This window comes from Falco peregrinus, chromosome 5, assembly GCF_023634155.1.
Source record: "Falco peregrinus isolate bFalPer1 chromosome 5, bFalPer1.pri, whole genome shotgun sequence".
NCBI classification, from domain to species: domain Eukaryota; kingdom Metazoa; phylum Chordata; class Aves; order Falconiformes; family Falconidae; genus Falco; species Falco peregrinus.
The window spans coordinates 63,688,877-63,711,318 of record NC_073725.1 but is presented as its reverse complement, the minus strand read 5'-3'; the positions used below and the strand labels follow the sequence as shown (position 1 = coordinate 63,711,318).

At 45.9% G+C, this 22,442-nt stretch overlaps 1 protein-coding gene across 3 annotated transcripts in view; it reads left to right on the top strand.

Moving 5' to 3' along the window:
* The first annotated feature begins 1,996 nt into the window (after window positions 1–1,996).
* The window catches only part of SCAP (SREBF chaperone), a 68,506-nt gene continuing 48,060 nt past the window's right edge, over window positions 1,997–22,442 (top strand). For 2 of the 3 annotated variants that reach the window (XM_013299799.3, XM_027787243.2), the window contains exon 1: window positions 1,997–2,205. The gene's annotated coding sequence lies outside the window, so the exon portion shown is untranslated. Of the gene's footprint in view, window positions 2,213–22,442 lie in introns of all 3 variants that reach the window. The other variant, XM_013299805.3, reaches the window with a different exon arrangement.

Here is a 22,442-nt window from a genome sequence, read left to right as displayed (position 1 = left end):
CAGGGGCTGCCTTCCCCCTGTCTTGTTTCTGCTGCTTTCCTTTGCTTCTTCCTTGCTTCTTGTTCTGGTTTCTCACCAAGACATGTCTTCTCCTACTACAACCTTAAAAGGCTGGAGAGATGGGCCCCTGTGACCCTCATGGGGTTCAACAGGGTCAAGTGCAAGATCCTGCACCCAGGTCAGGGCAGCCCCCAGTATCAACACAGGCTGGGCAGAGAATGGGTTGGGAGCAGCTCTGAGGAGAGGGACTGGGGGTGCTGGTGGGCGAGAAGCTGGACGTGACCCGGCCACGTGCGCTCACAGCCCAGAAAGCCCCCCGTGCCCTGGGCTGCATCCCCAGCAGCGTGGCCGCCGGGGCGAGGGAGGGGGCTCTGCCCCTCTGCCCCGCTCTGCTGAGACCCCCCTGCAGCGCCGCCTCCAGCTCCGGGGCCCCCAGCATAAGGAGGGCACGGACCTGTTGGAGCGGGGCCAGAGGAGGCCACGGAGATGGCCAGAGGGCTGGAGCTCCTCTGCTGTGCAGCCGGGCTGGGAGCGCTGGGGCTGTTCAGCCCGGAGAAGGGAAGGCTCCTGGAGACCCTGGAGCACCTTCCAGCACCCAAAGGGGCCGGCGAGGAAGCTGGGGAGGGGCTTTTCCCAAGGGCCTGCAGCGCCAGGACAAGGGGGAACGGCTTTGCGCTGAGAGAGGGCAGATGGAGATCAGAGCTGAGGGAGAAATCCTTCCCTGTGAGGGCGGCGAGGCGCCGGCACGGGCTGCCCAGAGCAGCTGTGGGTGCCCCAGCCCTGGCAGTGCCCAAGGCCAGGCTGGACAGGGCTGGGAGCCACCGGGGCTGGGGGAAGGGGGCCCTGCGCGTGTCAGGGGTGGGACTGGGGGGTCTTTAAGGTCCTTTCCAACCCAAACCATTCTGGGATTCTGCAATTCTCAGGGCCACTCTCCTTTCTGACACTGCCTCTTTCCTTGTCGGGCTCCCCCAGGATCTCGGGAGCAGTGCTTGGCAGCTGGGTGCCGTGCCAGGGGTGACTGTCAGGCTGGTGACACCTGCACCGGGCTGGCTGGCTGTGTGGCAGCAGCAGCCTGGCTGCCTTCCACCACCGCCCTCCGCCCCTGCTGGCACCGGAGCTGCTGCATCCTTTGCTGCACACGTCAGCCTGCCCAGGGCTCCCTCTGCACCGGGGGAAAAGTCTCCGCTCCCGTGCCACAGGGTAAGCCCTGACCCTGCGGGTGCCCTGTGCCCAGGCTGCGTGACATCCCACTGCATGCTGGAGCCATGCTAGCAGGAACGGAGGGGGCACCCCTGGGGTGAAATAAAAGACCCCTGGGTCCATGAGTACCACCTGCCCCTTCCCCTCGGCACTCTCCCTGCCTCTCACCCTCCTTCCAGGGGAGCATCCCTCCCGGCCCGGACCAAGCCATGTGTCGCTGTCCCCAGGGTCCTGGTGTCTGGCCCACTCCTCTTCCCGCAGCTCCGGGTATCCCAGCCACCTCTACGCCCCCCAGGCTCCCGGTACAACACGCTCCCTCCCGGTCCACTCTGCCCCCGGTGCCCAGCCCCACCCCATACCCCCTGTCCCGCAGCATCTAGACCCCTCTGCCCTGCCATCCCAGTGTCTGCTCCGCCCTAGAGCCCCAGGGTCGACCACTGCCCACGCCACCCCCTCTCCCTACCCCAGGACCCCCATTCCCCTCGGCCACACCGTCGCTCCCGGTCTAAACGCCCCCCCCCCCCCCTCGTCCCTCTATACCCGCTTCACGTGCTCCCGCCGCCCCCGAGCCGCTTCCGCTTTCCGAAGGGGGCGTAGCCCGACGAGAAAAGGGGGTGTGGCCAAAGCGCTGAGGGAGAAGGGATGGCGGTGGAGGGGCTCGGCTACGGCATCGGGGGCGTGTTTTGACTTGGTGGGCGTGGTCTCGGCGGCGGCGGAGGGGCGTGGCAGGCGTCGGGCGCTGCGCGCGCGTCTAGGGCCCGGCAGCGGCGGCGGCAACGGGGGGAGGGCGGGAGGGGGTGGGTAAACCGGTGCCGGGCTGAACGGAAAAGGGTTAGGAAGAAAGGGGAGAGGTTTAAAAGAAACTATATCTCCTCCAAGATTAAAAATTTAAAAAAAAGCAAAAAAAAAAAAGCCCCTCTCAAAACATTTTAATAATTCAGACGGACTCACGCGGAAGAGGTCAAAGGTCGGAGGGCGAGGAGCAGCCGTGTCACCGCCGGTGAGGTGAGAGGTATTGGCGAACGCGATCGGTTCCTGACAGATACCGGATTTATTTTAAATAACCGACACACACCCCCTCCCCCCGCCGCCTCAGCGCGGTTCCCGCTGGGCCTGGGCGCGCGCCTTCCCCTCACGCACGCGCGCGGGCCGGGCGCGCGCCCCCCTCCCGCCTTTCCCCGGCCCTTAACGGTCCCACCGAGACCCCCTCCTTCCTCGCTCCTGAGGGGAACCTGCGGCCTCTAGGCCTCTCCTTCTCTCTTCCCGCGGCGGGAAGCCTGAGGAGGGGCCCCCCGCGCCCCCACCTGGATGTATGGGTGGGGGTGGGGGGGCTTCCCGCCTCTCGTGGGTGGGTTTTTGCCGTGGGGGTGCACAAAGGAGGCCTCAACCCTGTGGTACTTCAGGTGCCTGTTGGATTTGGCAGTGGAGAGGGGTGGATATCTCCTTCTGGGGGGGTGCGTGTGGGTATTGTGTTTTATTTCATAAATGTGTTTTGTAATAATTACCGAGAGGGTGAGTGGGTTTTTTTAGGAAAAAAAAATATTAATTTTCTTCTTTGCAAAGAGCTTTCCGGAGATACGCGGAAGGGACAACCTTACCCACCTGGCACCTGAGGATAGTGAAGGCAGTGGTGTTTGTGGGGAGGGAGGGGAGGTGGTGAGGAGGATCGGCAGAGGGGCTGGAGTGGTGACCGTTCTGCCTGCGCTGCCTGCGGGAGGGCTCGGAAGGAATTGAGATCAAAACAGTGTTTACTGCTTAGGAAACCGGGAGTCATCAGCCTGAGGTATTGTGGTGCTGGAGGAGAGCGGGGAGTGGAGAGGAAGGGAGGGAAAGCATGAGGAAGTGCATCTGAAAGAGGGATGTAGAAAGTTGTGGTGGGTCAGAGGTGGTGGGATGGGGCTAAGCTAGTGAAGAGGGTAAGATGAAGGAAAGAGTTAATCACCTCCGCTGCAGAATCAGGAGAACGTGCTTTATAGAAGAGAAGAGAAATAACGGTGCACCAAGGGGATGCATGAACGTGGAGTAAAATGCTCTGCTAGGTTTGCTTGGCACGTCAGTTGGTGGTTACGAATTGCCTCAGAACCAGAAGTGTTCTGTTGCTTTGGTTTTATGGGGTCTTTGCTCTCTGGTGACAGCATGGTGCTGCAAGTATCTTTCACTCTGGCTAATCACCATTGTATTTGGAGTTTGACTGTACTTAGGAATCTGCTTCTTTGTATGAGACCAAATGAACATTTTTATATTATTGTCTAATGTAATGAGCAAGGAACTGTGTGAACCCTGAAGTAGTGAGGCTGTGTATTTGGGAGAATCCCAAGGAAAGGACTACTGCTGTAATGCCAAAATTTCCTGAATGCAACGTCTGCTTATTTTCTGGGATTGTTGAAAGACAAATGAACTTTCCTTTCATGAAAGGGGCAAAGATGAGGTATGATCTCACTCTTTGTCAAACCTAGAACTGTTATGACAGTGTACTAGTGTGATAAATGTAGGATTACACGAGCTGTTGTGTAATGTAGAGAAGAGATTAGCTGACTTGAATTCAGAAGAAAGGAAAACACCCGGGATTTTCATTGAATGTATGACTCGTTTAGAGCTGTGCTGTTAGCCCCTGAGTCCTTCCACCAAAACTCTTCTGCTCAGTATTTTCAGTTACAGAACTTAACTTGGTACAATACTGTTTATTTTTCCAAATGTTATTCAGATATAACATCACAAAAGAGCAAAGAAGAATCAGGTTTTGTCTCGGGAGCATTAAAATAGCTTTTTAAGTGTCAAAATCTCAGTGATGAATGAATTTGTTGAGCTCTGTTTGAAGACAGCTGTTGAGTTATTCAATGTGATTTTCATTCAGTGCGTTGTTAGGCCTGTCTGTCATCAGAGTTCATATAATTATTAATAGAAAAGTCTTTTATTTTTCTTCTTCTTTCCCTCCTAGAAGAGCAAAGAGTTTAAAAAAATACAGCAAGTAACAGGGAACTAAAAATAGTTTTACCTGGCTATAGCAGAATGTAGTAGTTAATGAGTGGAAGGGGAGTAGCATCAGTATAGCAATTTCAGCACATCCTGTGACCTGGGAATCATCCTTTCTATTCTTGCTGCAGCCAATTTTCTGTGCTGGGCTTGTGGAACTGACAGCCCTCCCTTGACTGCCTTTCCAGGGAGCTGCAAGCAGCTTTCTCCCATTTTATAAAGGACTTTCTGCAGCGTGCTGTGGCATTGTGGAGTCCTGTGATGGGGAGCATGATCCTCCATGCCAGGTGCTGTTTGAGCAAGGAGGAACTGATAGCGCTTTTTCAGAGGAATTTAGTCTTGAGTATAAAATGAGACCAGAGGTAGGTGTAGACTGAGCTTTACAAGCATTCATTAGCTGTAATAGCTTGTGTTGTAATTCATTTGAAACTTAAATGGTGCGTTAAAGGGTGAGAAAGAAAGGTCTTAAGGAGTGCCAGGCAGTTCTGTGGCAGTGCAGCCTTCTGTTTCAAGGTCTGTGAGCTATTGCTTCCCACAGCCAAAATATCAAAAAGAAGGTGGAGGAACAGGGACTTAAGGGTGGTTGTCTTCAAGTGAATCTTTTAATTTGTGTTCTCAGGTGAAGACACAGGCCCTGGTGTTTCAAAACAACTGGTGTCCTTTCTGCCTAACTGGGTTCCCTTGGGAAGAAAATAAAATTCTAAGGCTCCTGTCAGTAAGAGTGAGTTTCAGCCGCAGCAAGAGAGGGGTGGTGAATGAGGAGGGGAGGAGGGTTGCATTTCTTTGGTAAAAACTGAATTAATCTTGTATGGACCATTGTGATAAAGATGCAATGGGAATAATAGTTGGTTTGTTTTCAAAAGACAATGTCCAAGTCAGGCTTTCAGACTTGTTCAACAGAGTGGTCTGGGGATTGTTTCGCTGTTGGGAGGAAGGAGCTTAGCGATTTGCTGATCCCACATTTCTAATTGGTGATCATTAGAAAGAAAATTATTTAGTTCTGTGTGATGCTAAAGATGACAAAAGCTGCCTTCTCGGATGTTGGGAGTCCTGGTAGTTTGCTTATGCATGCTTGCCAAGTGTTACTTCTGTAACCTAGAACCTGGTGAAAATCAATCCTGTGTGAGTCACCTTACAGGTGCTTGTGTTTCGTTGTGCCTTCTCGGGGTGCTTTTCAGGTCTGAAAGATCTTAAAGTGCCATCTTCCTTTTAATGAGAGGTGTTCCAATTAAAGATTTGGTGGTTTTGTTTTTGAGGAAACAATGGAAGGAAATACATGCTGAAGTTTACATCTTACTTTTTGCTTTCTGTTTCATGGACTAAGTGGTTTGTCTCCTTTATTTCTGTCACTCTTAGCATCCTGCCTGTGAGAGGATCCCTGCTAATTAGGTGAATGACACAGGCAAAACTTCTGGCCCTCAAGAGTTCAGAGTAAAAATACCATGAAACTGGAATGTTTGGGAGTTGTAGAGAAGGTCTGTGTAGAAAAGGAAGTGTGTTTCCCCGAAAAGCCAAAGGTAGACTTCTGTTTTTCTGCCAAACCCAGAGGTTTTGGAAACCCTTCGCTTGGTAGCTGTCAGAAGGTGCCCAAGTAGTACTACACTAACCAGGTCCTCCTCCTGAAATGGGAAGATGATTTGGTTTACGTTTCCACAACATATTTATCAGGAAAATGATAGTATTTAATGCATAAACTTAGTTTGATCGAACTCTAATTACAGTTGGTCGGGAAGCTCCTGTCAGTGATGACTGGTCTGAGTTATACTGGTGTGTTTTTAATTCAATGAAGCAGCTTATTCAAAAGCTATTTCTGAGGGTTTTTTGGGGGGGAATTTCCTCCTAGGAGGCAAATTGACCCAATATAGGCTGTGATCTTGGTAGACCAGAAAAATCATACTGCTGTTACATCAACAGAGATCACCAAAGCTAGCTGCTGAACTAAATTCAAAGGATTGCGGGAGCAGTGATGAAAATAGTGGCAATGCAGAAGGTGTTTGAAATGTGTGTGCTGGCAATGCAAGTTTCAGCAGAAGGAAGGTAACTTAAATAACTCTTCTGTCCTTCCTCTATTAAAGTCAGAACCAGGACCGGTTTCTGCATGGTGGAGGGACTGCACCTTTGTGTGGGGAAGTGGAGCAGTCTGTGGAAAATGCAGAAGTCTGCTAGAAGTATTTACACAGATGTGGTTTTCCTGGGGAAGGGTTTCAGAAGCCCACTGTGTCTGTCGCACCCAGGACTGAAGTAGCGATGTAAGTGGTGGTGTAGTGGGCTGCTCAATGGACTACATTTCCTTCTGAGGAATGTATTCGCCTGTTATAGACACTTTTGAAAAATGTTACTGTCCTCTTTAACTTGCCCTACCCTGTAGAACTGTTGAGTGAGGTATGGATGTTAAGCTTTTATCATGGCACAACCTCTTAAAAAATAGTTACGGTAGAAGAGGTGACTCAGATATACAGACATCTGTTTGAGAAATAGAACCGAAAACCATACAGTCAGAATATATGGACCTAAATTAAATAGGTTTTTTGTTGCTTTGCTTTGTTTTTTTTAAGTACAGATCACTAACAACTAATTCTGATTTCTGTCCTGAAGGAGAGTTTTGAACCAGGAAGTTTATCTTTTGCAGGGAAGGGAGCCCCAGCCATAGATAAAGAAACATGAAAGAAGTCACGCTCATTTCAGATACTCATTTGATGAGGTAAATGAGTAATTGCAGTTGCAAAACTGTTGAGGAAAAAAAGCCCCAGTGAATTTCCGATTGTTATATTGTGATGATAAATGACTGCTATAGGTGCTTCTCAGTTACATGAACTTTGTCTCAAGAAAGCAGTGCTGGAGCTGGGTAGAAATCACATTAAAGCACTAGTTACAAACATTGCTTTCATCACTCCTGCAATATGTGGCTTATTCAAACTTAGAGGTATTTCCTTTTTTCATTTGAAGAGTAGCAAGACCGTGTAAGAAGGATCAAGGTAGAAATCAAGCCTGACTATCAGAGGCCATCAAGGGATACAAAAATTATTCTGTGAATGTCTTAAGAAGATAGTGGAGGAAAGAACATAGAGGAAAAAGTACTGTCCAGTGTCACTGAAACAGAAGTGTTCCATAGCTTTTGACTCTTGCTGAAGACCCAAGTCAGCTGGTGAGCAGCTAATGCTGGTGACAGCTTAGCAAAAAGGGCAGGTTTTCAAGCAGTCATTTAAGTGAGATATTTTCATATGTGTACTTAAAGTACAGACTAAAAAAACCTTAAAAGCTTTAGTAGGCATCTTTTGAGAAATGGGAAATAGGTGATGCTTTGAAAGACTAGAGAAGAGCAAGCAGTTTGTGTAGGTGGAAGAGTGGGAAGAAGAGAGTGGTGAGTAGTAGTCATCTTAAAATCCTGCAGTGAGTAGTCACATGATTTGTAAGCACCTGAAGGATTACAGGAAGCACGTAACAGCAAGTGCTGGTTTGCCACAGGTGTTTCCTTGGCAAAGTGAGTTTACTTCTTTCTAGGATAAGATGTTGGGTCTGTTTCTGGCTGCAGAAACAAAAGCTTCCATGTATCTTGAATTCAGTAAGGTTTTGGGTTTTTTTGCCCTGGTAAGATTCCCAGTTAGGTGAGACTTCTAAAAACAAAGCTTAAGAACATGCTGCTATACGATGGATACAGATGCAGTGAAACAAATGTACTCGGAGTACCAGTAAGGATCTCGCTAAAAAGGAAGGCTGTACTGAGAGCATTACTGAGGGCTGTGGGTTTTCATTCATGACTTGAGTGGTAGAACAGATGATGCATATTAAAATTGTAAGTGACATAAAGCAGGGAAGGACTACAAATATGATAGGATTAAAAATTGAGATGTGGACTTGATGACTTAAATGTTGCCTGAAAAATTGGCTACATGTCAATAAGAACAGTGGCAAAGTTTTGAATTCAAGTAAAAATAACCAGCTGCAGGCCTTAGAATAATTGAATAGGTATAATCCATCATTAAATGAACCTTTCACCCACACTGGTGACTAAGGTTCTCCTGTGGGGAAAAGGAGGCAGAAGTTTTGTTTGGGTATATAAACTGGAAAATAAACTGCAGGTTATGATGTAATCCATTCCACCCAGTGCCAGTAGGGCTTCGCTGGGACTCCCTGTGACATGGCTTTGATATGACGCTGGAAGGGTGACATGAACCAAGTGGAGAGGACATACAGAGGAGCAGTCAGTCTCTGGAAAGCATGGTCAGGGAAAGCTGTGTGCGCTGAGAAGGCTGAGGGGAGACTCGAGGGAGTGACAGTTACAGGTAGTGCTGCTGAGGCTGCCCGCAGAGAGTGGCACAGAAGGAGCGGTTTAAATAGCAGGGAGGGACACAGGTAAAATGTTACAAACAGTGATTGAAAGTACTAGAGAATGTTAGGATGGCTGCGGAGTCTCTGATTAAATGCTTAAGAACAAGTTGGATAAATATCTGTTGAGAATAATTTGAGCGTAGCTTTTAATGCTCTAAGTGAGGTGCATGAACTGGAGCCCTTGCAGTCCCTTCTAGCCCTGTCTTCCCTCACCATGCTCTGTAGTTACTAATGGGGTTTGTTCTGTGCTGCGAGTCTCTGACCGTGACTGGGTGACTGCTGGGGCAGGATAAACAGAGTAGGTGAAGGGCCTTTCACTGCAGACAGAATGAGGCATGAGGCATGTGAACTGGAAGAAAAAGCTTGTGTCCTTCAGTGCAGAAGTGTCTGTCTGGCCTTGTGTGTTTCACAGAAAGCTCATGGTTATGCTGAAGTGTTTATCTAGCTTTTTTTTTTTTTTTGTAATTTGCATGCTTTAGTAAGGTGTGAGGGCTACTTTGGGGAGGTTTTAATCTTTATTGCTAGTCCATAATATATGTAGTACTTGGAAACTTCAGAAATGACACTGAGGATGGATCTGACAAAGTTACTGCTTCATGAGTGACACAGAATCTAGAAGAATGGTTTGAGTTGAAGGGCCCTTAAAGACCCCCTAGTCCCACCCCTGCCACGCGCAGGGCCCCCTTCCCCCAGCCCCGGTGGCTCCCAGCCCCATCCAGCCTGGCCTTGGGCACTGCCAGGGCTGGGGCACCCACAGCTGCTCTGGGCAGCCCGTGCCGGCGCCTCGCCGCCCTCACAGGGAAGGATTTCTCCCTCAGCTCTGATCTCCATCTGCCCTCTCTCAGCGCAAAGCCGTTCCCCCTTGTCCTGGCACTGCAGGCCCTTGGGAAAAGCCCCTCCCCAGCTTCCTCGCCGGCCCCTTTGGGTGCTGGAAGGTGCTCCAGGGTCTCCAGGAGCCTTCCCTTCTCCGGGCTGAACAGCCCCAGCGCTCCCAGCCCGGCTGCACAGCAGAGGGGCTCCAGCCCTCTGGCCATCTCCGTGGCCTCCTCTGGCCCCGCTCCAACAGGTCCGTGCCCTCCTTATGCTGGGGGCCCCGGAGCTGGAGGCGGCGCTGCAGGGGGGTCTCAGCAGAGCGGGGCAGAGGGGCAGAGCCCCCTCCCTCGCCCCGCCGGCCACGCTGCTGGGGATGCAGCCCAGGGCACGGGGGGCTTTCTGGGCTGCGAGCGCACGTGGCCGGGTCACGTCCAGCTTCTCGCCCACCAGCACCCCCAGTCCCTTTCCTCAGGGCTGCTCCCAACCCATTCTCCACCCAGCCTGATACTGGGGGCTGCCCCGATCTGGGTGCAGGATCTTGCACTTGACCCTGTTAAACGCCATGAGGTTCGCAGGGGCCCACCTCTCCAGCCTGCCCAGGTCCCTCTGGGTGGCATCCCTTGCCTCCAGTGTGTCAACCTACCACACACCGTAGTGTTGGGAAGCTTGCCAAGGGTGGCTCAATCCCAGTGTCCGTGTCATCGACAAGGATGTTAAATGGTGCTGGCCTCAGTATGGACCCCTGAGGAATGCCACTTGTCACTGATCTCCACTTGGACATCAAGCTGTTGATGGAACTCTTTGAGCGTGACCATCAAGCCAATTCCTTGTCCACCGAGTGGTGCATCCATCAAATCCATGTCTCTCTGGTTTAGAGACAGGGATGTTGTGTGGGACAGTGTGCAATGCTTTGCACAAGGCCAGGTAGATCGTCCAAAAACATTTACATATTTCACATTGCAGACAAGAGGCATGGGATAAGATGTTAAATTTTATCTTCTAGAGAGGTTTAGAAAACGACATGAGTAGCAATGGCAGCTGTAGTAGAAAGACAAGCGTTTTGAGGACTGTGCTGGGTGAACTGTTTGTGTGCTCCTCTCCGAAGTCTTGCATAAAGAGCTGTAATGATGCGCAGGCTGCAGGGATTTCTTGCAGAAAGAGCCAAGCAGATGACGTTGTGTTCCAGAGGAAGTACAAATGTAGGCGCAGCTACTTTATATTACAGCAAGGGAGCTTGATTAAGGCCTACAGGAAGGTAGAGAACACCTAATTAACACTTGGAGTACATAGTATTTCTATGGAAATTAATTTTTTCCATTCTTCAGAAATCTTAAAATGGTAGTTTAAGATGCCTCATCAGTGCATTCATATAGACAAGGTATATCCTACAAAGGATCAGAGATGCTCTTTGTAGGTTGCTGTTTGTATCCTGGAGTGAGTTTCTCTACAGCTGGAGTCGGGAACTTCCCAGGCAGCCAGGGAGTGAAAAGCTGATTGAACTCCTGGGTGTTTGTGCCTGGCTGCCCAGTTGGGGTGTATTGCCACAGGCCAGCATACTCTTGTTGAGGTAGAAGGTGGATTTTCTATAGCTGGATTTAACAGTAAAGCTCTGATATGTAACTGCGTGTGGGTGTTGCATCAGTCTTTCGGTATTTTTAGGAGAAAGTGATTCCCTAGCCATTTGTTGTAAAGCAGCTATATTGATAAACAAAAAGAAGATTATTCCAAAAGCAGTCACATGAGATGCATTGCATAAGGACAGCTGCTGGGTCAGGCTGATGGCCTCTTTAGGTTAGTGTCTGGTTTCTGAGTGTGAACAGTATTTAGTACAGGGGAAGAGTGTACAAATGAGACAAATACGTTGGATACTGGCAGGCAGTGCAGTGTTCGAGAGGAGTGGCTTGTGGCCGAGGGGCTTCTCCAGCCAGAGGAATGCCTTGGCTTTGCGCTGAATAGTGCTTCACAGCTTGCTCATCGAAAAATTTGTCCACTTGCTTTTTTAACCCATGTGATATAGATAATGTCCGGGGGTAAAGATTTCCACAGCTTAACTGTGTGTTTATTTTGAGTCGCCACTTTGTAGTTACATTTGATGCTGAATTATTCCTGTACTGAAAGAGGCCACCCTCCCCTGTTTGGTTTCCTCATATCATCTCCGTTAGAGAAGTCTGTTGTATCCATTTGCTTTAAAAATCTTTTCCAGATTGAAGTCTTCCGGTACTTTTTTGTTTTGTGGAAGCTGCTCTGTATCTTTGATCATCTTTGTTGAACTTCTGTGTACCTTTCCTAATTTTCCTGCATGTTCTTTTTGAGATGAGGAGGAAGAGGAAAAATGACCAGAACAGTGTGTAGCACTCAGTGTGTGCATAGCACAGATTTAGTTATTAATGTAATGATTTCTGTTTGTTCTTTGTTCCATTCTTAACAATTTGTAATATACAATTTCCTTTTTTTTTGACTGCATTGAGCTCATGTTTTCAGAGAATTAGCAATTAGGACCCCAGGCTCTTGTTCATGAGTGGCTATAGCCAGTCAAGAATGCATTCCTATATATGTAACATTATTTACCCTGTATGCATCATGTACCGTTCATTGGCATTGAACTTAATCTGTCATTTTGCTACCCGGTCACTTGGTGTGGAGCTATTTCTGCCAGCTTTTCAGTCAGCCTGATCTTTGCCCTGTGAATAATGGACAACTGAAAGTGTTGTTTATGTCCACATTACACCTTTTTTCCAGGGAAGTTGTGAATCTGTCAAACACCGCAGTTCCCTATGGGACTGTGTGATTACCTCCCTCTGTTAAAAGAATCAGATGTTTGTTACAATTCTTTCTTCACCTGTCTTACACTCAGCTTCTAGCCACATGAAGGCCCGACCCCTTTATCGCATGATACCTTAGTTTTTTATATAAGGAGTTTTCTTGGGCACATTTTTAGTAGTCTAGGTAGACTTTCTAAATTGGATCTCTGATCTATGTGCTTGTTTGTTCCTCTGGAGAAGTCAGTCTTAACACATTAGTGAAGCTGACTTCCTTCATGTGTGGTAACTCTCCTTCCAGCAAAAAATTCTGTTTGCTATTTTCTACTGTTTTCTTTAGAATATATGCTTTGGTGATCAGTAGTTTCCCAGATATTCCCTAGCAAAAGCAGGAAGAATACTTCCCTCCTTTCAGCAACCATACTGGGACAAAAGGTTACCTGTCGCTTTAGCTGTCTGGTGTTGGTGATCCACTGGATCTCCTGCAGCCATACCCTCTGGTCTGGGACCCTGCCTGGTGTAACCTCTCATTCTGTAACCCCTTCCCTTCTCTGGTGTGCCAATCTGTGGTAGAGTCTGATGTCCCTCCTAAAAGGATTTCAGCATGGAAGCTTCCCCCCTCCCTGTAACTTACCCTCTATGAAGATAAATTCAAATTTTATTTAGTTTTCTTCAGTGTTTTTCTGTTCTCTCTGTGTTCTTCCTCTGTGGGCCCTACAGACTCTCTGGAGGACTTGCTGCTCATGGTATCTGAATTAACATTTAATATTAGTTCTTATACCTCTTCCTAGCAGTTCCTCAGACTCCTTTTTGATCTGCTGTATAATATTATCGTACAGAGTGTGCAAGACCCTCTCTCCTTATTTTCCTTATTTGGACGCATCTTCAATTCTTCACTGATTTTTTTGTTTCATTTCTTAGGAGCCTCCCATGTAATATTGCTAAGTAGCCTCTGTCACCTCCAAATTTTTTCTTCTAATTCCCCACAAGGTTTTTATAAGCACACTTTTTTAGTGTAGTTTTTCATGTCCTGTTCCCCCTCACTCCTTTTTTTTTTAATCCCTTTGCTGTTATGCAAAGCATTGGGTTTTTATTTGGGACTCTGTTACTCCTGTAAAGATGTAACTTTAGTTGTCAAATGAGATTTTCTTGTAAAAGCAGAACCACTGTCCAAATCTGATTCTCTGTGCTTTGCTTGTTGGGAGTTTTAAATAGAGAGTTAGTTCAGGTACTGCTTGGGTCTGATCCTGCTGAGGTGGTGCCACGTATGAAGGAAATCAGACCTAATGCTGTCTAACCTGATGATAGCTCACGTCTCTGTTGATTTTTATTTCTGATGAACCTTTTAAGGACTTAAGACTACAGCCTGGTTCTGCATGTCCTGCCATGATGATACTGACAGGGAGAAGTGTACTAAAGCCACACCACTTGTGCTGAGCTTGGCTCACAAGGTACTAGCTACAGAACTAACCATACAGCAAAAACAACGTTGGAAGAACCTTCAGTGGACTGAATAATGAACTGGTCTTAATCTTGTCAATAGTGAAGTTCAGTGTAAAATGTGTTGGAATGGTGAGTTCCAAACTCAGTAACTTTTTTGGTAACATGAAGGAATTGCTACTTCAGAGTTCTTTACGGTCTTTGCTAATAGATGGTGGAGGAGGTTTACAAGGTGTTTGAAGAAGTTTTCAAAAGGCATTCTAACTACTATTGTTTAAAGTTTGTGTACTCCATGGCACTTGAGAGTTTATATCCTTTCCAAAACTCCTGGTAGTTTTTGATTATAGTGCTATAACTGTGGGCATCTATTTATCTAAGTAAATGTCTATTTTCCTTAGTAAAAAATTCAAGGATTACATTAAAAGCCAAACACTACAGTCTGATTTGTCTCTTTTGCCCTCTTAGCTCTTTAGAGTAGGAGTTTAGTACTCAGTTGCCTAAGGCCTGAAAAAAATACTGATGTATAGCTGATAGATTGGTATTGTGGAAAAAATCCACCTTGGTTAGAAATCCTCTGGGTAGTTCACCGACAGATAAAGCAGCTGCTTTTTGGAGGGCTTAGAGACTTTACCTGGCTGGAAATCGACATGCTGCTTGGCACGTTTGTTAGAAAAGCACATTCTGGTGAGACTGTGAAGAAAGTAAGAGTTCGATGCATGTCTTTCTAATATTTACAGTACTGGCTTTTGAATTACGATTCTTAGCTTTATATTTCACAGAATTATACTGACTCCATCAAAAAGTAGACTTTCCTTTTACAGACTAGGGAGAAATGAGCCTAGAGAGGACAAGCCTTTTGTCCAAAATCTGCTCAACAGCTTAGTTTCAAAATTGGAAATAGAAGTTGGGGATTGTCTCTGTGGTGCATGTCCTGCACCTAGTCTTCTCTGACTAACCCTTGTCCTAAACTAATTTTGCAGGTTTTCTATCATGTATCTTCATCACTAACCCTGCGTGAGGTATATACTATTTGTGAAATTGTAGTAAGTGATACTAAACCCGTATTTTAAGGGAGAAGCTGTCTTATGTCATGTTTGGCTCTGTGTAGTAAATTGACAGTGGAGGCCAGATCATTGCTAACAAGAATGAGGTTGGGCAAGAACTCTGTGGTCATGAAGAAGAGATTGGGAAATGTTTTCTTGTGTTTGATAAGCTGTTAGTACACTTAAAGCCAGTAAGCTTCCTTTGGCAGGATGCCAAAAGAAGGGTAAACTTTGAAGCTGTGAGGTTCTTCTAATTTTGGATACTTTCAATTTTTGTTACATACCCCAAACTTCTGTGTTCTGTGGTTCATCATGTGGAATACCTGGTCATCTCATCCACAGCAATAAATTGTTGTCTGGCACTGTTGAAGTATTTTAGGAGGCAAGAGAGGATGTTTGATAGAAGCTACATTCAATGAATTACTATTCTTAAGCAGGAGTTTAGCTGAGATTCTTCTCTTGTGGCAGAAGAATTCAAAAGATGTCCTGAAAATAGGTTTGGAAACTTATTTTGACTGTTAATCCCTTCTTTGGTAGCAGATAACACATTATCTGGGATGTAAAGATCATGCAAGTGTTTTCTTTTTGAACCTTTGTGGCAGTGTTTCTCTGTCGTTGTTGCTACTCAAGCATTTCAAGATATGATTAATAATTTGTAAAATGAGTTAAATACCATTGTAAAATGGGGTCTGTTTCAGATAACTTCTGAATTTTTGAATTCTCAAAATATAAATGAATATTGTAGGGGAAGGAAAATGGGCAAAAAGGTGAGAATGAAGTGAGTGGCTACTGTTAATTTGTGTAGAATTTTGTATGCAGATGTGTGTAACTCCTTGATCTTCAAACATCTCAAGTTCCTGGCAAGTGTACTTTTATTTGGTTTTGGTGGTTTGTTTGGGATTTTTTTAGTTGACTGAAGGAAATGAGTTGCCAAGCAAGTTTAGAGCATGCAGCCCAAATGTTAGACAGGTGTGAAGAGCTTTGAGGTGTCTTCAGAGAAGGCTAAACAAGAAGGGAAGAGGATGTGGGGGATGTTTGATCCTTGCATTACAACATTGTACTGTTGAGAACTCGGAGGTTCAGCTTCAATCAAAACTAGCTTGTTTCTGACCAGAGGAAAGTGCAACTTGTACTGAGGATGCGTGTGCCTGGTTATCCTGGGCTAGAAGCACATTTTGTGTATTGAAACCTGGTTCAAAAACTCAGTTCAGACTGTTGTTTTGGCCGTATAGCTGGAATGGGTAGAGTGCAGCCAGAAATTTAGTTTATTGAAGTGTTTCTACTTTTTGAATATGAAAAGTACTCTTCTATGAAGAATACTCAACTGAGAACATATGGGCTGTTCTGGAGCCTTCTTTCTGAAAGAGTGGTGTCAGGATTAACCCATTTCAGACACAAGCCTCCAGGAGCTTAGTGCACTGGTCATGACTTTCCCATAGGAAGTATTCAGTTCCCCCGTGACCTCTGTGTCCTTACACAGCACAAAGCATGTTATTCTTCTCATGGGAATGCAAGTGGAGAATAGGAACTCAGTGTTAGAGCTGGTTGTGTAGCATTTCTGTGAAGGGAGGTTAGTGTCTTGAGCATACTTCTTGTTTTTCCCACCTCTGAAATCTTCAGAAGAATGTTTCATCCCTGGCCCTCATTGGAGCAGAATCCACACTTGTTGAAGAGTGGGAGAACTGGGTTCCCAAGGTCTGTTCTTCTCTTCCTTCCCCTTCTTCCTTTTGCTGATTACGGGGGGTGAGAGCTGCTGCAGCACCTGACACCAGTCATGTTACAGAGGGGACTGCAGCAGTGATAGCTTCTAACATCTTGAGGCTGTGAACCACCTCAACAGTCCAACAAAGGGCAAGAAAATCTGTTTTTTATTCTTTTTTCGCTGGTGTGTGAGTGATCTGACATCGGGCTGTTTTCTGCATCTGCAGGGAAACTTTTGAATTCAGTTGTTGTCAGGGGCTGTTTGTGGTGCTGAGTTTCTGGTGGTGCTATGAAATCATAGCTGTAGTGAGGACCAAAAAGAGGTCAGAGACATATTTGCAGGTCGAGTAGAGACTGTAAATCAGACAGTACACTCAGTATTGTTGGTTGCTCCTGCATTTCTGCATTGTGTGTCCTGGGTGTAGCCCAGGAATGCATGAATTACCTGTAGCCGTGTGTGTGAATATGTCCCCGTAGGCTGTGGAAGCAGAGGAAGTGACACATGGATATGAAAGAGGCATTTTCCTCTATGGACTCCCTGTTCTGTGGCTCAAGATCTTAACTGGAGCCTAGATAAAAACTTTTTTTTCTCATTTGACAGTACAAATTTGAAGTAGTCTGTCTAATTTTGTCTCTAGCAGCATCGATCCTGCTGTTCCCACTTATTCTGTGATAACTTTGAAGGCAGAAGGCTGCTACTCTGATTCTGCTGTCTCTGGGGAGCCTGCGTTGGATTGATGGATACCTGGCAAATGACTGCAGCACTGGGAGGGTGAATTATTGCTAATGGTCCATATGCCCGCCTTGCCCTCAGGTGCTGAGAGAACAGCAGTCAAATTGATTTGCTCTGTTGGCAACAGCAGACAACAACTGAGTGACCTTCATAAATCCTAATTTTTAGTAAACTCTTTGTTCTTTCCCTTTCGTTCCTCCCCTGTCCTTCCCCCAAATCCACAGCATTGGTACAAAAGCTTCTGAAATTCTGCACCTCATCTGGGGCTGCTAGAGTGATGTCATGTACTGTTCCCCTCGTGAAGAACAGGTGCGTTGGAGTGACAGGCCCTGCGTTTGAAATGTTACGTCCCAGTTAGGCGATGCGGATGGTGGTGGGGGTTTTTGGGAACACAGGGACCATGTTGGATCCATTCCTGCTTTACCAAGCTTGGTGTTTTAAATGGAAAATGCTGGGTTAAAATTAATGTTGAAAGTTTAGATACAGGACTTTGCTATAGACAACAAGATGGAGCAAATTATTGTATGTATTGAAGCGCAAGAAAAATTACTACAGAACAGTGTTTACTTCTTGTTTTGTGTGTTGTGTCCCCTGTGTCCCCGTCCATCCCTCCCCAACTCTTCACTAGCTTGGTTATATGTTTTTGTGACACCTAATGCTAAGGCCTGATTCAATAACATTTTATGGAAAACTGAGATGTTGAGTATACTTGAAAAAACCAGGTTACTCTTTATAGTAAAGGGAAAAGATTTTATAAATTTGGTGATTTTGCCTCTAAGTTTACAGTGGGCTCATGTTGTCTGAGCTGCTGCTATCAGCTGCATTTTCCTGCGCTTTCGGTGGGAAAGGGAGCCTTTCTGTGAAGGCGGTAAAATGCTTTCAGGCAGAAATGTAAAGAATTTGGAACATGTAACTATTGTTAAGTGAGATAAAAGCTTTTGTCTTGGGGGAAAAGTAATATCATTCAGCGTCTGTAAGGCTGAGTTTATTTTTCCAGCAAGAAGAAATTCTACACTTTTTCCTTTGCTGGTATGTCATGGTTTTTGGAAGAATTTGCAGTAGTGCCAGCAAACTACAGCACCAGTAGGATTTTTCCAAGAAAGTATAATTGTTCCAGGATCTGTAATGCTATGGAATAGCCAAGATGCGCAGTGTAATATTACCTTAGTTTGGACTTGGTCATATACTCATTTAGGAAGGAAATGTAAGATTTCTGTGTCTGAGTGTTGCAAACCTCATGTGCTGGTACAGCTGGGGATGAAAAAGCTGCTCTCTGTACGTAGGGATCTTGCGCTATATTTCTTAAACCTTAGTGAGGCTTGTAGAACCATATAGTGGGTTACCAAAAGGGTCATACTAAGACCGATTAGATGTGTGCTTCGTAAGCACTGCTGCATGTTTTGAAGTGGCAGTGCAAGTCTTTCCATGTAGAGGCTTTCCACAACGTGATGTGGGACTAACCTCTGGAGAACACCTTGGCATCTGCTCTTTTACTGTGGTCAAACACTGGAACCGTTTGCAGAGAGGCTGTGGAGTCTCCACTGGTGGAGACAGCTGAAACCTGACTGAGCACGGCCCTGCCCAACCTGCCCCAGGTCACCCTGCGCAATGTCCTGAGGTCCCTGCCAGCCTTTGCCAGGCTGCTGTGTCTGTTGAAGTTGCCTGCGTTCAGCTTCAGTGCAGCTTCATTGTCTGGTGCAGAGTTGGCCACCACAAGCCTCCTCATTACATAAAAGCTTCGGAAATAGAAGTGAATCATCTGTTCAGCTCTCAGACAGGTGGGAAATAGAAGAGCCTGACCTCCTGTCAGCTAGCTAGAAGTTATGGCGAGCCAGAACTAGTTTTTGAGGGGTATGGATGAAGAGCTGCTGTGCTGGCATATGCTGTGGGAGCAGCAGGGAAGGCTGGCGAGGCAGGGAGCAGGTGGCGTGATGCTGTGCTGTTAAGTGCTGATGCTGGTGCTTAATTCCAGCTGAAAAATTGTTTTGTCTTATGGCAGCAGTCAGCATGGACTGTGTTAAGTGGTATGTAACATAACACACTTGCTGATCAGGATAAGGATCAGCTTCACAAAGGGTGGCCTTGGGGCTTTAAAAGTATTGTGGACATTTAATATTCTCTCTACCTGTCTTGCATTGTGAATGAACAGCAAATAAATGATTATGTTTTCTCTTGATGAGATGGTAGAAGCCCTCGTTCTGGAGCTGCAGTATTATGTATGAGAAGAGTTTTTGGCTACTGGAGAAACTCATCTGCAAGTGTGTGTGTGTGAGGCAGAGGGTGTAGTACACCCAAAAAAGTATGAAAAAGTGGTGTATAACATGGTGTCAGAGAAAAATTCAGTTTTTAGTCATATTTCCCTTCCTGTCTGTGGGCGAGGGAAGGGGCTTCAGAAGGAAATGGCATGCAAGCTGACACAGGCACTGTGCTTTTCTGACCTGTGTGGCTGAGCAGCCAGACTGTCTGAAAATTCTCCTTGGAGGAGCTGGCTGCTCAGCTGCTGTGGGCAGGAGAGCGAGGGACGCTGGGCACAGGGAGCCTGCTGGCTCTGGTGTCTCATCTTCACTGGGCTCCTGCTGCCGCGTCAACTAGTCGCATGCTATTAGGATTTTCAGGATTTGGGTTCAAGACCTTCTTGCCAGCCAAGCTGTGGTGTGCGTGCATGTCTGAGCTGTGGTATGTACGTGTGCCTGTAGCACGCTGGCTGTGAGGTGTACTTAGTCCCTTACACAATGTAATCTGCTGTGGTTTGTAGCAAATTACCAGTGAAGCGATGGCAATTGGATTGTTTCAGCAATTGCTTTTTCTCCTTTATGTAACACAAAAATGGGAGAAAAGATTCTGTTTACAAGATAGAATTATTAATGTAACTAGGTGTTGTGAATTATTACAATCCATTTCCTGCCTGCAGCACTGCTGCAGCTCTGAATTTCCACTTTGTGACAAATTTGTGCCCCTAGCCTTTGTGTTGCATCTCACTTGAAACATTTGCAAGGCTGCGCTGAAAAAACATCTGTCTCTCCAGGCATGGATGAGTAACCTTGGTACAAGGTGTCTTTCCCACACCTATGCTCCCTCCACAGACCCTGATCCTTGGCCCCCCATCCCCACGCGTGCCCCAGCCAGCCCCCGGGTAATAGTTACCATGGGAGGTGCTGCAGCTAAGTGAAACACTGGAATTGGATGTGTGTGTGCATGTGCAAAAGCATCTTAACTGAAGCAGCACTCGTACACAGCTGAATTTGTGTAATCCTGGCGATAATAATGTTTTACAGTTGTGTAAATGGAAGGAATGACTAGAGAGCCTAAGCAATTGCTTGATGTGTAACTTAATTTAGAAATTAAGATACTTTAAAAGCTAAACCTTGCTGATTGCTTTTGTTTCCTATGATTTATCTGAACTTCATTGTATATCTGTCTCTTGTACCTGAAGTGAACCATGAATGCAGCATACTGTGTTGCAAGGTTAAGGAAATGTCCTGATGTCCTCTTGTTTCCAGCCAGACTTTGACTTGGATTTGCAGTTGTGCAAAAAGAACAACTCTGAATGGATTTGCCTTTAGCACTTGTCCTAAAATCAGAGGGTTTCTTTCAGTTAGTTAATCTTTGTTTGCAAAAATTACTTTGAACAGAAGCGGTTCCCGCTTTTAACATTTACGCGCACTGTTGTAACATAGAGCTAATGAAGATTTTGGAATTTAATTTGCAATACCCAAAAAACTAATAAGCAAATATTACCTTTGGAATGGTTAATGTTTTCTCCTTAATGAATGCTGGTGTTTGACATCAGGTGAAGCAAGTAAATAGGGAGTTTTTCTCTTTGCAATTAGTAGAAATGGTTCCCAGTGCAGTGCTAATAACCAGAATTGCTGTTAGTATGTAAGGCTGGTCAAAGAGCTGGTCACGACATCTTTCTGCTACGGAAGTAGAATATATTGTTCCCAAGTTACTCGTAGAACAGGGATCAGAAGGGATGGTCCAATCCTGACACTCAGCCCTACAGCAAGATCAGATCTGCTTGGTCATGTCTTTCTAGACTGCCACACCTAGCTCACTGGTTAGGTGTGGGGAGGAACTGTTGTTCTAGAGAAATGGCAGTTTATTTGCACTTGAAGGTAAAGGTGGAGAATCAAATGCCACATAGTTAAACTGTGGGGATGAAGCCAGGATGGTGTCTGCACAGCATGTGAGGAAACTGGTTTCTTAGGGATGAGAATTTTTCTTCATGTTAGACCTATGCTTTATTTTGTGGATGTTAGGTATATCCACTTGAATTTTTAAGTAGTCTAGGCTTGGGTGGGGTTTTTTTGCCTGCTCCTTACTTCTGTGACTGATTAGAATAGAGTATTTCAGTTGGAAGGGATCTGCAGCAATCATCTAGTCCAACTACCTTTTAGCGCTTGAAGCTTTTACCATAATTGCAATTCTTGCACTTGCAGCATTCGTAAACTTTCATTTCTAATGTGCATGAGGCTGATATGAGGCACATTTGTGTTTTCCTCCTCTCTGCTTGCTTTAGCTGAGCAATCAGGTTAGTTTGTGTCCTGTCATAAGGGATCAGATCTGCTGTTGTGATGGGACAGCCATGGAGTCTGGGTGCTGATAACCAGAGGTTTTGTGGTGTGCTCAGTGCTGGCTTTGCTTTTAAGGATTATTTCATGTTTGCTTTTTGTCCTCTGCCCTTAGATTAGGGATATGATCCTGTGAGTCCCAACATAACATAGCTCTAGCAAGACTCATGCTGAAAAAAATCACCAGTGAGGTGAATCCCTGAATTTTTCTGTTCCAGCATACCAGAACTGGAAAGGAAGTTACAAGCAGGTAACTCAGACGGTGTTTTTTTCATTTCAGTTACTGCCATATATTCAAAAGGTATTTTTTGATTATTCTTTTCAGTAGTCTGAGTATGTACATGAGTAGGCATGTGTATGTGGGGATTTCCTGTCATATTTCCCACTCTGAACAGCTCTGGAAGAGGGCTTTGCCATTGGAATTTTAAATTAAAATTTATTTATTTTTCTACTTGCTCCTGAGACATAGAATAGATAGTCCATGTTTCTGGTGATTTCAGTGCACCTTTAAAAACAATTTTTATTTTTTTTACATTTGCCTTGGACTTGATTTAAACATGTCACGTTTGCTACTGGACCAAAACAAGCTAAAGGGTAAATCCCCAGCTTTTTCTGATGTAGTCTCTGCAACTTCCTTCCACACCATGTGTCTGTTGCTTTGCGGGGTACCGTATTCTAGGTTCCCCACATGACTATAAGACAAAACCTTTCTATTCTGCATGACCATGATGTGTAGTGTTTTGGCCTGCTTGTCAGCCTTAGCCCTTGCATTGCAAGGTCTCTGGGCAGCAAGAACACACTTCTCATGCTTCCTCTCTCCCAAAATCCTGGAATGTTCATGCTGGTGCTGGACTGTTGGCATACTGAAATTGCCTACAGC